This window comes from Molothrus aeneus, chromosome 4, assembly GCF_037042795.1.
Source record: "Molothrus aeneus isolate 106 chromosome 4, BPBGC_Maene_1.0, whole genome shotgun sequence".
NCBI classification, from domain to species: Eukaryota; Metazoa; Chordata; class Aves; order Passeriformes; family Icteridae; genus Molothrus; species Molothrus aeneus.
The window spans coordinates 29,930,191-29,944,199 of record NC_089649.1 but is presented as its reverse complement, the minus strand read 5'-3'; the positions used below and the strand labels follow the sequence as shown (position 1 = coordinate 29,944,199).

At 38.6% G+C, this 14,009-nt stretch overlaps 1 protein-coding gene across 2 annotated transcripts in view; it reads left to right on the top strand.

The window, feature by feature from the left end:
• The window catches only part of FBXW7 (F-box and WD repeat domain containing 7), a 177,246-nt gene that overhangs the window by 14,857 nt on the left and 148,380 nt on the right, over nt 1-14,009 (top strand). The window lies entirely within an intron of this gene.

Below are 14,009 nucleotides of genomic sequence, written 5' to 3'. Positions count from 1 at the left end.
CTTGTTTATTTTATAAATAAAGATTATATTTTCTGAATAGCAAAGGATAGAACTTTGGCTGATTGTACATATCTCTGAGTAGGGACAAATATTTTACTGTCATTCTGTTACAAGAACTTTCACTGAGAATTCAAATGCTGTATCCAGTGTAACAAATGGGAATCTTGTTCTGGAGAAGTTGCAGTAATAAGGATGAAACTTGCTTTTTTTGCTTGGGTTGTTGTGCATGTAAAAAAATCCAGTAGTTGCAGTGTGCTTGAAGAAAAGATGCAGCTGAGAAATGGCAGCAAAATAATGGCTTCAGATTGCTTTTAGAAAAGGGGTGTTTCACTGTTAAATATGAGTAAGAGAACATATACTTTTTCCCCTTACATACTGTTTTGCTTTATTTTCTGTGTTAACACCTTATGCAGCTGTGATACTTGTATATTGCTGCTAGTAAAATTGGTGTTCACAGGTTCTAAACATAAAAGTTAGAGGAAATACCTGCCTGGCCTTTTTTGTCTAGCTGATGGTAATTAGATGGAAAATGGCTTTTTTTTTTCCCCTTCCTTTTTGGTGGCCCAGTCTCTAATCACATAAAAATGGAGCTACCTGTTAACAAAGCAAGTCTAGAAATTGTGAGTAAGGAAGGAGACTTAATTTTAATGCTTTCAAGGATTGCTGGTATAGTGCAGCTGAAGTCAAGGCAAAAATGCTGATGTTTGCAGGAAGTTTGTGGCCATTGTCCTCCTGTTAGTGCTGGTTTTTGCGAATAGTTACAATCCCCCTCCAGACAGCAGCACTGAGTGCTGGGGACTCAGGTTCAGACTTTGTTTCAGTTTAATTGAAAGCAATGGACACGAGTGCTAACAGCTTTTTTGATCTGTGCTAACTACAGCTCTTCTCATTTTTGTTTGTCAAATCCAAACATATCTTTGGGTCCAAACTGAGTGTGCCCATGACTGAATGATTTTGTTCTTGTTGAGTATAGTTGTGGTGGACACAAGTACAGGTTGTCAGTGTTGCAAAGGAAGCTTTACATAATGCATTAATATGATGGATTTGAGCTCTTGTCAGGGGGAATCTCTTCACCAAAAGCCCTAAATGTTTCTGATGATGAATAAGCAGGAAAGTTTGTGTCACACTTGCTGTGCTTTGAAAAGTCAACATGAAGGTATTTTACTATCAGTTTAAGGAAGTGGAGAAGTTAACAGATTTTAGAACTTCTGAGTTGGTGATTTTTAAGAAAGCATAGTCAAATGCATTCTATGAGGTTTCTGATGTTTCATAGACTAACAAAAGGTTGCTTTATTAGTAGCTTTAATGAACAAATCGCTTTATTGGCTTAGACATACTGGTTGCTTTGTCGGTCTAAACAGCTATGGGTTCTTGTTTCAATTCACCATTGTGCTGGAGTAGAGAAGTGATAGCCATTGACCTTCTGTTAAAGCACAATAAAAAGTTTTTTGTGAAGAAGGAAAGTGTGCAGGGAAAAGAGCAATGCAGTGCTGTGTCTGGAGTTCAGCAATGTAAAAATCAAGATACCATGTACCTCTGTTGCCTTTTTTACTAGGCGGCTCAGTGTAGTGAACCACCTGAAACAAGAAAAGACAGGACTGACTTTCTGAAGGCTGTTTTTCATGGAACCTCTGTGTAAAGAAAGAAGGTATTTATGTCCTAACTGTAAGGAAACATATTAAGCAGGTACTCATTCACTTCTGAATGGAAAGTGTATTAGTCTTCAAAAAATTTCTGATTTTACTATTGATTGTCTGATTTGTTTATTGTTTTATTAAGTGATTACCATACATGACTTAACCATAGCCTCTGGCTGAATTAAGTGACCTTATTTTATTTCTTTAATTACTTCCTAAGAATTTATTTAAATTATCAAAGAGCTTTTTTTTTTTCTTTTGTTTTTCTCCTGGCTGTATGCTTAAGACACAGAAGAAATTTGTTAGATGCTGTAGACTTTTGTTAATGACAATAAGCAGCTCTTAAAGTTGATGTCTGTGTAATGAAAGATTGCTTTCAGGTGGGATGACGCTGCAGTCATTTTTGTAGTTATTGGCTTGCTTAAAAAACTTATCATATTGCTTGTTAAAGATGAGCATCCTCCTGTAATTAGAATAATAGTGTTGCAGTAGAAGTGGGGATTCAGATTTGCAAAACGTATTTACATTATATAACACATGAAGTTATAATCATGATTAAAAGGATTAGGGACTTTCTCTCTAATGAAAGCCCTGTATGAAACCAGTTTATCATTCTCTGTAAATGCTTTTTTATCAGGGATAGGGCAGTACAGTGCAGCATGGATGCTCTGTAGCTGGCTGGTTTCTACTTTGCAGAGTTGCACTTGTCGTTTGGTGGGAGCAGCTGCTGGAATATACTTTGCACTTTAGTTACACTCTTGAGTTTTGTTGTAGGTGTTGTGTTGTATGCTTGGTGGTTATGGTTGTTGAGTGTAGTTTATAGTGGTCACTCTATTTGTAATACAGATAAAGTATATGAATTACGTTTTTTCTCATGGAGCAGTTTTGTACCCCAATATGCTCCTAATTCCTCAGGAAAAACAAGTTTTCCCTGCAACAATTTGGGGAAAACTACGTCAAGCAGTGAAACTGCCCATGCATAGATTTATCTAGATTTAATTTTTGAGATGGTTGTTGCTATAAACTTGTGTCTGAGATTAGGAATGAGATTGGGTGAGCTTGCATGAGAACATGTTGAGGGGAAGCAGCCACACTGAGTGTTCAGACTGTGCCTTGCTGATCCTGGTCAGAGGGGACCTGGGTTGCCATCGTGTTCTGCTTAACAGCTATAGCTCAACAGTGCTGTTTACAGGAAGTACCTTTGGACTTCCTTTAGTATCCTTCTGAATCCTATAGCATCAAAATGTCATTAATGTAAAATTTGCATGGAGGAAGCTTACAGCAGGAAAAAAAGCACATTTTTTTCATTTCCCCTCCCTATGAGGAGCTGGGTAGGATACGTGATTGTCATTGTATGCAGTTTCCTCTTGCCTGTCTCTTCTGGTTACTGCTTTCCCTGCTTTTCCTCCTTCTGGTCTTTCAACATGTACTCAAGGTTTGTTTTGCTCTCTTGCAGTCTTCGTGCTATCTCCTTTTGGCTGCAGTTTTTTCCTTTACCCCTTTTCTTGTCCAGTTCTGCCCTCCCATCTTTGTTTTACATTTTAATGTTGAAGTAGTTTTGTACCTCTTCAAAATATAAGGTTTTCCTTTGTGAGCATAAAAATTATTTGAGTCAGCCCTGATTTTGAAAGGAGCTTGCCCTTCCACAGGTTGTGTTAGCACCCCCTTCTGACAGCTACTCAGTTGTGTTCCTCAGCAATTCTGTACTTGCCGATGGGTCTGTATCTCACTTTCCCAGTGTACAAATTTTATAGGTGACTTACGTCCTCAGTATTGTTTAGAATCAGTTAAGGTGTCAAAGGATTTTGACAGTGCAGCAGTTACTCTAAAAGTACTGTAAGAGTAGTCGGCATGGCTGCAGTTGGCTCAACACAATTCATATTTGTAAATTCTTTATGTCCAAACTATCCTTATGAGTGATGGAATTGAAGAGGTTGTGGAGCTTCAAATAAAGTGTTTTAACCCTTTGCACTGCTCTGTGGAAACTTGTGTTTTAACAGCGTGCTCTCGGGGAAGTGGTTTTGAAGCTGTGTTGATGTTATGACTGCGCACCCATCTGTAACTGGAGTGTGCGATAGCAATGGATGCCAGCTGTATGCATAAAAGAAAACTGGCAATTCTGGTGCAGTTTTCCTTGGAAAAATAGCTTAAGTAAAGGTAAAGCAATAAAACAAATTGAGGAGTTTTAGCTGTCTAAAACTGTGCTGCAGTTAGCTTTTTCATTATACATTTCTTCATCAATATCAGCTTCCTAAACATCCATCTCAATATCGACTGGCAGCCCACAAACTGCATATATTGAAGAAAGAAGATACGACAAACATCTGTTTGGTTTAAAACCAGCAGCCATCTGTGACAAAGAATTAAATGCGTGCTGTATAATAGCCCTTAGATACCACTGCATCTGCAGTAAGGAGCATTTGATATTCATCTTTCAAAGCATATACCTCAGAACACTATTCCTCAAGAGAAATAGTAAAAGTTTTGACTATCCAGCATGAATTGGCTGTAATACAGCAAGAAAAAATCCCTATAGTGGCTTAGCATTATGGCTTGGAATCTATACAGAAAATGATTGAACATTACCAGCTGTAGTGGGAAATGGTATGTGGAAGAAATTTCAACACTTTTCCCTAATAATCCGCTACCATGATCAGAGCCAAACTCTTTTAGGTGAATTTGCATCAAATAGTACCAGGTCTTGCAGAGCAACAAATGCAAGGCTTGCCAATGAATCTTCAACTTCCTATGGTAAATATTTGTTCTCCCCCCCACTAAAATCAACAAAATCTCTGGGTCTTACATATTCACAGACCATAATGAAATATATTCAATACAGGTCACCAAATGTTGCTATGGGAGTAAAGGGAGGGGAAGCAAATAACTGTGAAGTGCTCAAGTGAACACACATTTAGAAATGAGAAAAGACATCACCACTCTATTCTATCAGGCAAGCAAGGGGTCAAGAGAAAATGGATAGTTGGAGTTTAACCAAGGTGGGCCTAAAGGAGCATTCAGGAGACAAATCCTTTTTAAGTATGGGTTTATGTAGACTATCCTGGCCTCAAGAAAGGGGTTTTGTGAAATTGCATTAATTTACCCACTCCTTTAAATCTTCAGTATATCACATGTAAATAGTAATTGTCTGTTCTGCTCTTATTAAATGACAAATGTTGTTTAACTTTGACCATTTTCCTAGAAAATCTCCATTTCACAAGTTTTCAGCCTCCTCATATTATTTAACATAGCCCAGATGAAATCAGAACTCATATTCTCAACTTGAAGTTGTTCTAAAGACTGTTCTTTGTCCTTTCCAAATCTGGAGGTTTTCTGTGCCTAGCCTATTCAGCTGTATCAGTTTGAGTAATAGAACAAGCTTTATAGGTGGGAGCTTTTAACACTTTACTGGACCAAAATTGTTGTCTTAGCAAACTCAATTTCACTTAATTTGACCAAAACATTAACCTGGCCTTACAATGTTCAGTTTCCCCAGTTTAGGTTCTGGTTCAGCCTTGAGTGAGACTCTGGCTCATTTGGTTTTCATAGGGCTTCTGCCTTGCTAATCAGAAGTTATTTTTAGCTCACGTTGCTGCCTTTTTCATCAGTCTTTTGGAGCTGGAAATGCAGACAGAGCAGTGGTGTGATAGTTGGAAGGACTGAGGTTTCTATTCCTAGCTTCTGCCACTGACTTTGTCTGAAATTCTCTTATTCAGGAGCATACTATTCCATTTTATGCATCCTACTTTATAAAATGAGAGTATGCATCTGTCAAATGTTTTGAGGTCTTTGAGTAAAAGCTGTTCTGAGTGTTTCTTTCAGGGGATCACAGCTTGTGATGCCAGTATAATAGTACATATAATAGTTTATTTCTTTGTGAAAAAGAAGCAGCATCAGTAGTTCACCATTCTGCATTGAAAGGGCAGCCTGTAATTTATGTAATAATCTTAAATTAATATGTTCTTCTACATATATATAGCTAGTAATTGTTTAATAGGAGCAGTGACTTAAAATGAATTGCTAGTAGATGTACTGGTCATTAGATGCTTTAAAGAAATAAGCAGTTATATTAATCAACTGTTTGTGGGACTGTTTTAGCAGGTGCTAAATTTCTGTGCTATTGATGTTGTTCAAAAGATACTTAATAAAACATAAATATTGTTCTCATGCAATGAATGTCATATCCAAGACAGACCCACAAGTTCCAAATGAGATGTTACTCTGCTTAATGGTACACATCTTATGTTTTCTCACTCTCATGGAAACAGCTTACTGCTATAGTTGCTGCATTAATCCATAATCCAATACAGGAGATTTATTTGAGGGATTGAAGGCAGAGAGAAGGAAAAAAAAGTCTCTATAGTGCCCTATGGGCAACAGTTAAGCTAAAAATAAGATGGGGCTCTTGAATGGCTCTGTGTTTGCCTTTCTCAGTGTTTGAAACATATGCATTAAAGTTTCATGGTATTCTGTAAAAACCTTACCAAAATGCTTGATTTTTTTGAGAGGAGATTCAGGACTTTCCTCTTTTCTTTTGAATATGGTATGTGCCTTACCTGTATCTGTAAGATGGCCTGGTCATGCTTTATTTTAAAATGCTCGATTTCTGTGTCTGAAATGAATTTCATAGAACAGCCAGGAAGACATTCTAATTTTTTAATGCTTGCAGATTTCTCATACTAGAATTAACATTTAATGAACTAGTGCTTTACTCCAATTTCCAGTGTACATTTTAGATAAGAATAATGATTTTGATCTCTTACAAGATATAAAAACCTGGAGATTGTTTGGTGCTCAGATACACATACCTTCCCATGGGTCAAAATAACAGGAAGAAAGTTTTGAAGTCCTGAACAGGATTAAGAGTGTGTGTATGAATTAGAGGGCTAAATTTTGGTTTTGGCACCTGCCATCATGTGAAGCAACGAAAGCCTTGAGCTGTCTACAAAATACTCTAGCCTGTGGGCTGCAAAGAGAAGCCTGCAGACATCACCAGAGTGTAACCCACAAAGCCTTGCCTGCCAGGGACTGGAAATGTGCAAAAACTGTTAGGAATGTCCAGGAGATCTCGAAGCAAGTTGAGATGTGACAAAATGGCTGTAGCAAGTGTTTCTCAGTTGAGCCCATGCTGCAGGTAGCAGTGAGGGGCAGGGGCAGCTTGGATCAGCCAGTGGGCAGATCTGTGCCCTGGTCTCCAGCTCCTCATGCCTCTGAGCTGGCACTGGACTAGTTCTAAAAATAGTACATGTTGCAGATGCTCCTGTTACCACTGCATGAAGGAACAGGATCCGTCTGCTTGGTGTGGGTAGAATTACAGTCCCTGAACGTGAGCAAAAGCAGAGCTGTAGGAATCTGGTCTTGGTGGACACTGGTGTCTGGAGCACCTGAAGCTGCTTCTGCTGCTCATCAGCTGATTTATGTATTGTTTCTTCAGAGTTTGCAGCTCTTTGAAAAGTGTCGTGCTAATTTAAACAGAAGGTAGCAGGAGGGTCTAGCATGCTGTATGCCATTTGACAGGATTGGCTTTTTTTCCTTTATTTCAATTTTGGGAATTGGTATAAAGCAAGTACAGATTTTTGGGAGGAAATATCAATCAGATTGTAAAAATAGAATTCTTCTAGCAATCTTCTTTTTTTTAAAACAAGATTGGTCAATTTAAAGTCAGTTTCAATTTTTACCCTTTTTATGCTTTGCTGTTGAAGTGGTGCTTACTGGGAGAGTACTGTATCTCATTTAAGTTTTAATTCTTTTCTGTTTGTTCATTCTGACTGCTGCTATTTTATAAAGTCAGGCAGAATGTTTTGTTAGCAAACAAATGGGAAGTATAAAGCAAGCAGCCCTTCCTTTTCTAATAAATGCTTCCATTATTCTTTCTTAGTAGTTAGAATGTTATGTCATGGGCCAAACTCGAGTTGATAACTAAGCTAGAAATGATAATAAAGTCTTGGTTGTGGGAAATGGATAAACTTACTGATAAAATTCTTATTTTAAAAGGTGCCTGGTGTCTACTGCAGAGTTGCCTTTTTTAGTTTAGACTTACTGGCGTTGCTAACGCATAAAATAATGCTTTCTTTTATTTTTTTTCTTCTTTTTTTAGTTATTTTTGGTGAAATTGGAGTTTAGTATTATACTGATAATATCTTAACTTGAACTATTGTGAATTTTTGGCGTGGACTATAAAGAATTGACTTTTAACCAGTTAGGATGATACATGTCATAAATACGATATTTATTTTCCTGTTTAAATGCTAATATCATGAAAATATTAAGATAGCCAGGGAACTGAAAGATTTTGGAGGGTGGCTCAATAATACTGCATATGAATCTGGGTGCAGACACAGGTTTATCTGTTAATCTGAATATCTCCATTTATTAGAGTATGATACAAAATGCTGGGTGTTTGTATGCAAGTTACCTGAGCACCTGAGGCATGTTTTCAATGAGAGCAGTTTCAAGATTGTCTCAAGAACTGCCTGTTTGTCCTGTACCTTGTGGCAATTCATTCTTAAAATAATGAAGGCCTGGATCAGCTGAGTTTACATATGTGAGAAATTATATATATATATAATTTTTTTTTCTGTTTTGGTTTGGTTTTTTGTCATTGTTGAGGTGTTTGTTTGTTTGTTTTGGTTGGTTTGGTTTTGTTTTTTGTTAGTTTCTTTCTTTTTTTTTAAATTTGTTTTGTTTTGTTTTTTTCATGTGTTCATGTGCTTCCAAGGAGTCCACTGGATTCTGGGTGTACAATAGAATGTTTTCATCTCATGAAAATAGAATTTTTTCATCTCACATTTCTGTATGAATATAGAAAAAATGTTAGATGCCTTTGGTAGAAACTCTTATCCAATACCATTCTGAGGAATTTCTTGATTTATCTACTTCAGTGATGTTATAGTTGCTAGAAAGCAAAAGTCATTCTGGGAAAATTTATTCTGGCTGCCGGCACAAGGCAAATAAACAGAATTCTAATTTTCCATACCTGGTCCTAAAATTAGACTGTTCAAAGAGTTTGAAAGACCTTAGGGACTGTTAGGAGTTGCTTTGACACATACTGCTCTTTAATCTTATGCAAACTAAACCAAGCAGAAAATAAAATTGCAAACCCTCCTTAGTATCAGGGACTGATTGCTATGTTCTTCAGCTGTTTCAGTAGAACACTTGGCACCTTACCTCTTTTGGCATTGCAGAGTCCCATTGCTGTAAATTTAGCAGCATTTCTGCATATATCTACATCTGTGTTGCTCTGTGAGTTTTCTTTGTAAATCCTGGTCTGAAAAGAGGCATGGAGAGAACTGCCTTAGAGCAATAACAGAAGATAAGTTTATCTAACTTTATGTTAATTTAATAGCTTGTAAACCATTAAAGGACTGATGTACAAGGTCAGTAATAAACATTTCCCTATGCAGTAGTTTTTCTTAAGTCTGAGAGAAGATAATGTAGATTATTCCTACCAGGAGAGGTGATCTTGTGTCTCTGAAACCATGATTGAAAAAAATGCCTTGCTGTTTGTGTTTACTCTCTCTTCCAATTGCAAAACAGAATTATTGTATGAGTGGCTTGATTAATTGTGTTGGAATCATTCAGGATTGCCATGAATTACTCATGGGAACTGTTGCATCCTGAAAAGTTGGGTATTCCAATGTTTATAAAAAACTAAAAGAAAAATGAAAATCCTTTACTAAGAAGATATCCTTGGGGGTAGTTTCAGACAAATTCTAGAAGAATGAGCCCTTGATGGGACCAAAAGATCAACATTCAATACTTCATTAATGGCCTAGTAATGCTTTGTATTTCTTGGTGTGAAGTTGTATAAAATTTCTTCTTCTTTCTCCCTTAGATTAAAGAGGCACCTCAGGGGTGCTGTTGAAGCTTTCTTAAAGAAAACTGGGAGAACACATGAATTAATGTGTAGGCTGTTTTGTTGCTTAATGTTTCCACCAAAGCCATCCTAATTGCATCCACATTGTAAGCCACACAGGCACTCATAGATCTGTTAAATCATCTCCATCTTTCAAACAGGACAAGCTTAACTCATTGCATTACCACTTTATCATTGTCTCTGTAGACAGATGAAAATGCACAAATAACTTTTAATCTTTCACAGTGACCATAGATTAAATTTTTGTACCTTTGTAAACCTGAATTTTTTCTCCCTGTAGCTTCATATGTTTGCTATGGCACCCATTTGGTTTTTTCGTGTTACTGCTAAATTGCTGAAATAAATTCCTCCTTGTCCAGCAATTGCTGACTTTTGTTCGGTTTTGTTTAGTAGAACTGAACATATATAAACATGAAGAATAAATTCAGGTTGCACTGAAAATGTCCTCTGTGTTTTGATTTGAAAGTTTAAAGGCTGCACAGACAGAACTGAGAGGCTAATTGGGATTCAGAATTTCTATTGCTGCATATAAAATCAGATAAGAGCATATCAACATTCCTACTCTATTCTCTGTTACCAGCTCTGATAATTAGCATCTGCATTGATCCAAAATTTCTCTCATCACACAGGAGCTATACACCAGTCTCATTTCCTCCTTCACTATGAAAAGGAAGAGGTGGTACCAATTACTCCAAGATTTAGCTCTGAATCCAAGGTTGTCTTGACAGACAACCTAAAGCATTTTGTTCACTTCCTCTTTTGATATGTAACTGTACTGTTGAGAAAAAAATTTTGGCATACCATGAAGATTTTGCATTGTGTAGTTATTGGAAGACAGAAGATCTCAGAAATATGCAGCTGAGATTCTCTGCCTATGGCAGTGTGGTAAGGATACTCTTTTGTTCTGTCCACAGTGTTGCACTCAAAAATGCAGGTGTTGGTCAGAGCTCTTTGCAAGATTTTTAGCTTCCTTGACTCCTGATAGGCAAACTTTTTATTGCCAAATTTTCTATGTCAACTGCAATGTTATTAATAGAGGAGTACACTAGAGGAGCTCCACTTCATCAGTGTTCTGGTTTATCATCCATCTACCTTAAACTAGTTACCTGTAGTATATATTGCTTTTATGGATATGGAAAATAAAGCACACTTTAAATATTGCATAATGATGTTCTTTTCTGATATATGCCCATAGTGAAGTAAGTTGGTAAGATGCAATGTGCTGAACTGATGAGGCAAAAAACTACCTTTATGTTTTGAAGGTATTTAGGAAATCAGTGTTCTGAAGGGACTCACTCTGTTTTGCCTCTTCAGCTTAGAAGAGCATTATTTATGTTTACAGAGAGTTGTGATTAAAATACAGTTAAAATGAGTTTATTTTTTGTTTCTAGAAGCCACAATGGCTGTGAAGTCTGCAGCATTTCCCCCTTTATCTCCACTAGAGAGCACTACCAGCTGTGCTGCTGATGCCTCTCCAGTATTTAGTGAAATGCTGTTTGGGATGTGACAGTCTATCCTGGATAAAGTGTCACTAGAAATTGTATTAACTTCCTATTATCTTACATGTGTGCTCATTAAAGGGAAATTAGGGGCAGAAGGAACTTTGGACTTCTTCAAGACAAAAATCTAGACCAGCATCTCTCAGTTTCATAGAATCACTAGGGTTAGAAAAGACCTCCAAGACAGAGTACAACCATTAATCCAGCACTGCCTGTCCACCACTAACCTATGTCCCCAAGTGTCACATCCACACACCTTTTGAACATTTCCACAGATGGTGATTGCACCACTTCCCTGGGTAGCCTATTCCAATGCCTGACCACCCTTTCAGGGAAGAAATTTATCCTAATATCCAATCTAAACCTCCCCTGTTGCAACTTGAGCCCAATTTCTCTTGTCCTATTGCTTGATACTTGTCAGAAGAGACTGACCCCCACTTTACTACAACCTCCTTTCAGGTACCTCTAGAAAATAATGAGTTCCCTACTGAGCCTTCTTTTCTCCTGATTAAACAACCCCACATCTCAGAGGACTTATGTTCCAGGCTCTTCCCTGGCTCTTTTGCCCTTCTCTGGACATGCTCCAGCCCCTCATGTCCTTCTTGTAGTGAGGGGCCCAGAACTGAGCACAGGACTCAAGGTGAGGCCTCACCAGTGCTGAGCACAGGGGGACAGTCCCTGCCCTGCTCCTGCTGGCCACACCATTGCTGATAGACCAGGATGCCCTTGGCCTTCTTGGCCACCTGGGCACAGCTGGCTCATGTTCAGCTCCTGTTGACCAGCAACCCCAGGTCCTTTTCTGCCAGGCATATTTTCAGCCACTCCTACCCCAGCCTGTAGTACTGCTTGAAACTGTTGTGACCCAAAGGAATGTTTTGCTCTCTTTTCAAGCTGCCAGTGAAGGAAAGTCCATGTTTTTCATAGCCAGTTTCTTCTGTCACTTTGTGATCTATAGACTTGCCCTACCTTTTTGCCCCCTTCTTCTCAGTGTCACTTTTCTTTAAACTCTGTTCCGTTTTTAGCTCTCTGTTTGCTGTAGACAGGACAAATAGTTATTAGATTTCCCCCTCCATCCACACATGCTTTTTGGTGATAAAAGAGTGCTGTTTTCCTTTCCTCACTCTTGTCATCAAAGCCAGAGTGGCTCTGTAGCATTGTAGCATCACAGTGGTGATGGATTTGAACATCCAGTGGTGAGACAGCTGCATCCAAAGTCATTACCAGTGGCAGATAATGGCTCTGCTGGGTGATACAATGCTCTGAGGGTAACTTGTGTCTTGCCAAAGAGGGACCAGGATGCCAGGAGGGCCAGGCGTGGCTGAGGCCTGTCTGTATCCATCCTGTAGGGACTGGGTACCAAGGCTGAGGAGGTGAAAGCAGCAGGGGGCAGGTGTCTGTGTCCTCGGGTGTGCTGTGAAAGGAGTCTTGCTGAACCTTGCCAGTTTTCCTGTGCTGTGCTAGATGCAGTCACACATGCATACACACACCAAAAAAAAAAAGAAGGGAAAGCACTGCTTCAAATTAAACTCCATTAACTCCATTTTTTTCTGTCTTTTGTTGTAAGCTGCCATTCCAAGGGTCTGGCCATTGTTGTTCCCTATATTCATAGATAATGTGAAGAATGCTGAAGTGTTTCTGTTGGGTGGTTTGTGTGGTTAAAGGGAAAAACATCAATAGGAATTTTTTTTTAGTTTGCAATACTTCATCTATTGTTGAAAGCAGCATTATGGAGAAACTGATTTTCACACTTGTGGATTCAGTACCTTTTTGTATTTGGATTACTTGTTTCTCTTCACTTGTTCAGACTGTAGCTTCAGACAAAACTGTGAACTAACCTACAGAGGATCACAAATGATGGGCTATTTTAATGTGCAAAGTCTGAGCTCTGTTTTGTAGAATGCAGAATTACTCCTCTGTGCTTGTTCAGTCGGTTTGGTGTATTGCAGCAGGCAGCCTCTGGCTTGCTGGCAGAACCTGGTTTGCAGGAATGGTAACTCCTGGCAGGTTTTCAGTCCTGAGTGGAGGGCAGGGATTTAAAATCGTGTATGGCTACAGCTCCTCCCAGTGGCAGCTCCTTCTCTGCTTCTGCTGGCTGGTGCGGCAGTCCTGAGAAACACCACCCCACAGCATTTTTGCAGAGGTGGGAAGGGGTCTTTTTGTGACTGACTGGTAGGGTCTACAATAAGAATATTAAGGGCTGACTATTTACAGCAGCCTGCTGGACAGAAAAACTGCCAGAAGCATAGGTGTGGTCCCCCGTGCAGCATCGCTTATGCTGCCTCAATAGAGGTTTTAGAAACACTGTGTCTCCACAAAGGATGGAACTGCTGCTGTTGTTTTTTACATGAAATCACCTTCATTTTTCCTGCAGAAAACATGAGATTCATATTCTATGCACATAGTTAGACTCTCATCATCTGGCATCATGATTGCTGCAGTGTCCTTTTAACAGGCCTTTACAAATGCAGTTTTTGCTCTTGCTGTATCAGTCTCAGACTATTGCTGCATACTGAATTATATTCTTGTACAACAAGCCATTTCAGAAGTGTTTGGGCAATGCTTCCAGGAGGCAGTGGAGGAGATAGCATGACTGTTGGCACAAACTGTGGTTGGCTCTATGCCTGTCCATATTGAAATATTTTCTGTGCTGTTTTTGTATATGTAAAACCTCTCACAGTGTGAGTATATAACACTTTATTGTTGAAAACTGGACAGGATTTGTGAAAATCAGTTACTCACTAGACTCCTTTCCATTTCTAATTGCACATGCATTTACATTTATTGAATTCTGTTTTGGTTCTGCCTAGAGCATTCCCTTTCTCTTACATCCTTACCAATGTAAGCTTTTATATACATCAATAGATTAGCACTGCAAACTGCAGACTTTCCACCAGGTCCTTGGAGGTTTTCAAGCCTTGACTGTCCAAAACCCTGTGCAACTTGATCTGAATTCAGTATTGAACTATCATTTAAACAGAAGGTTGGATTAGACACTGCTTG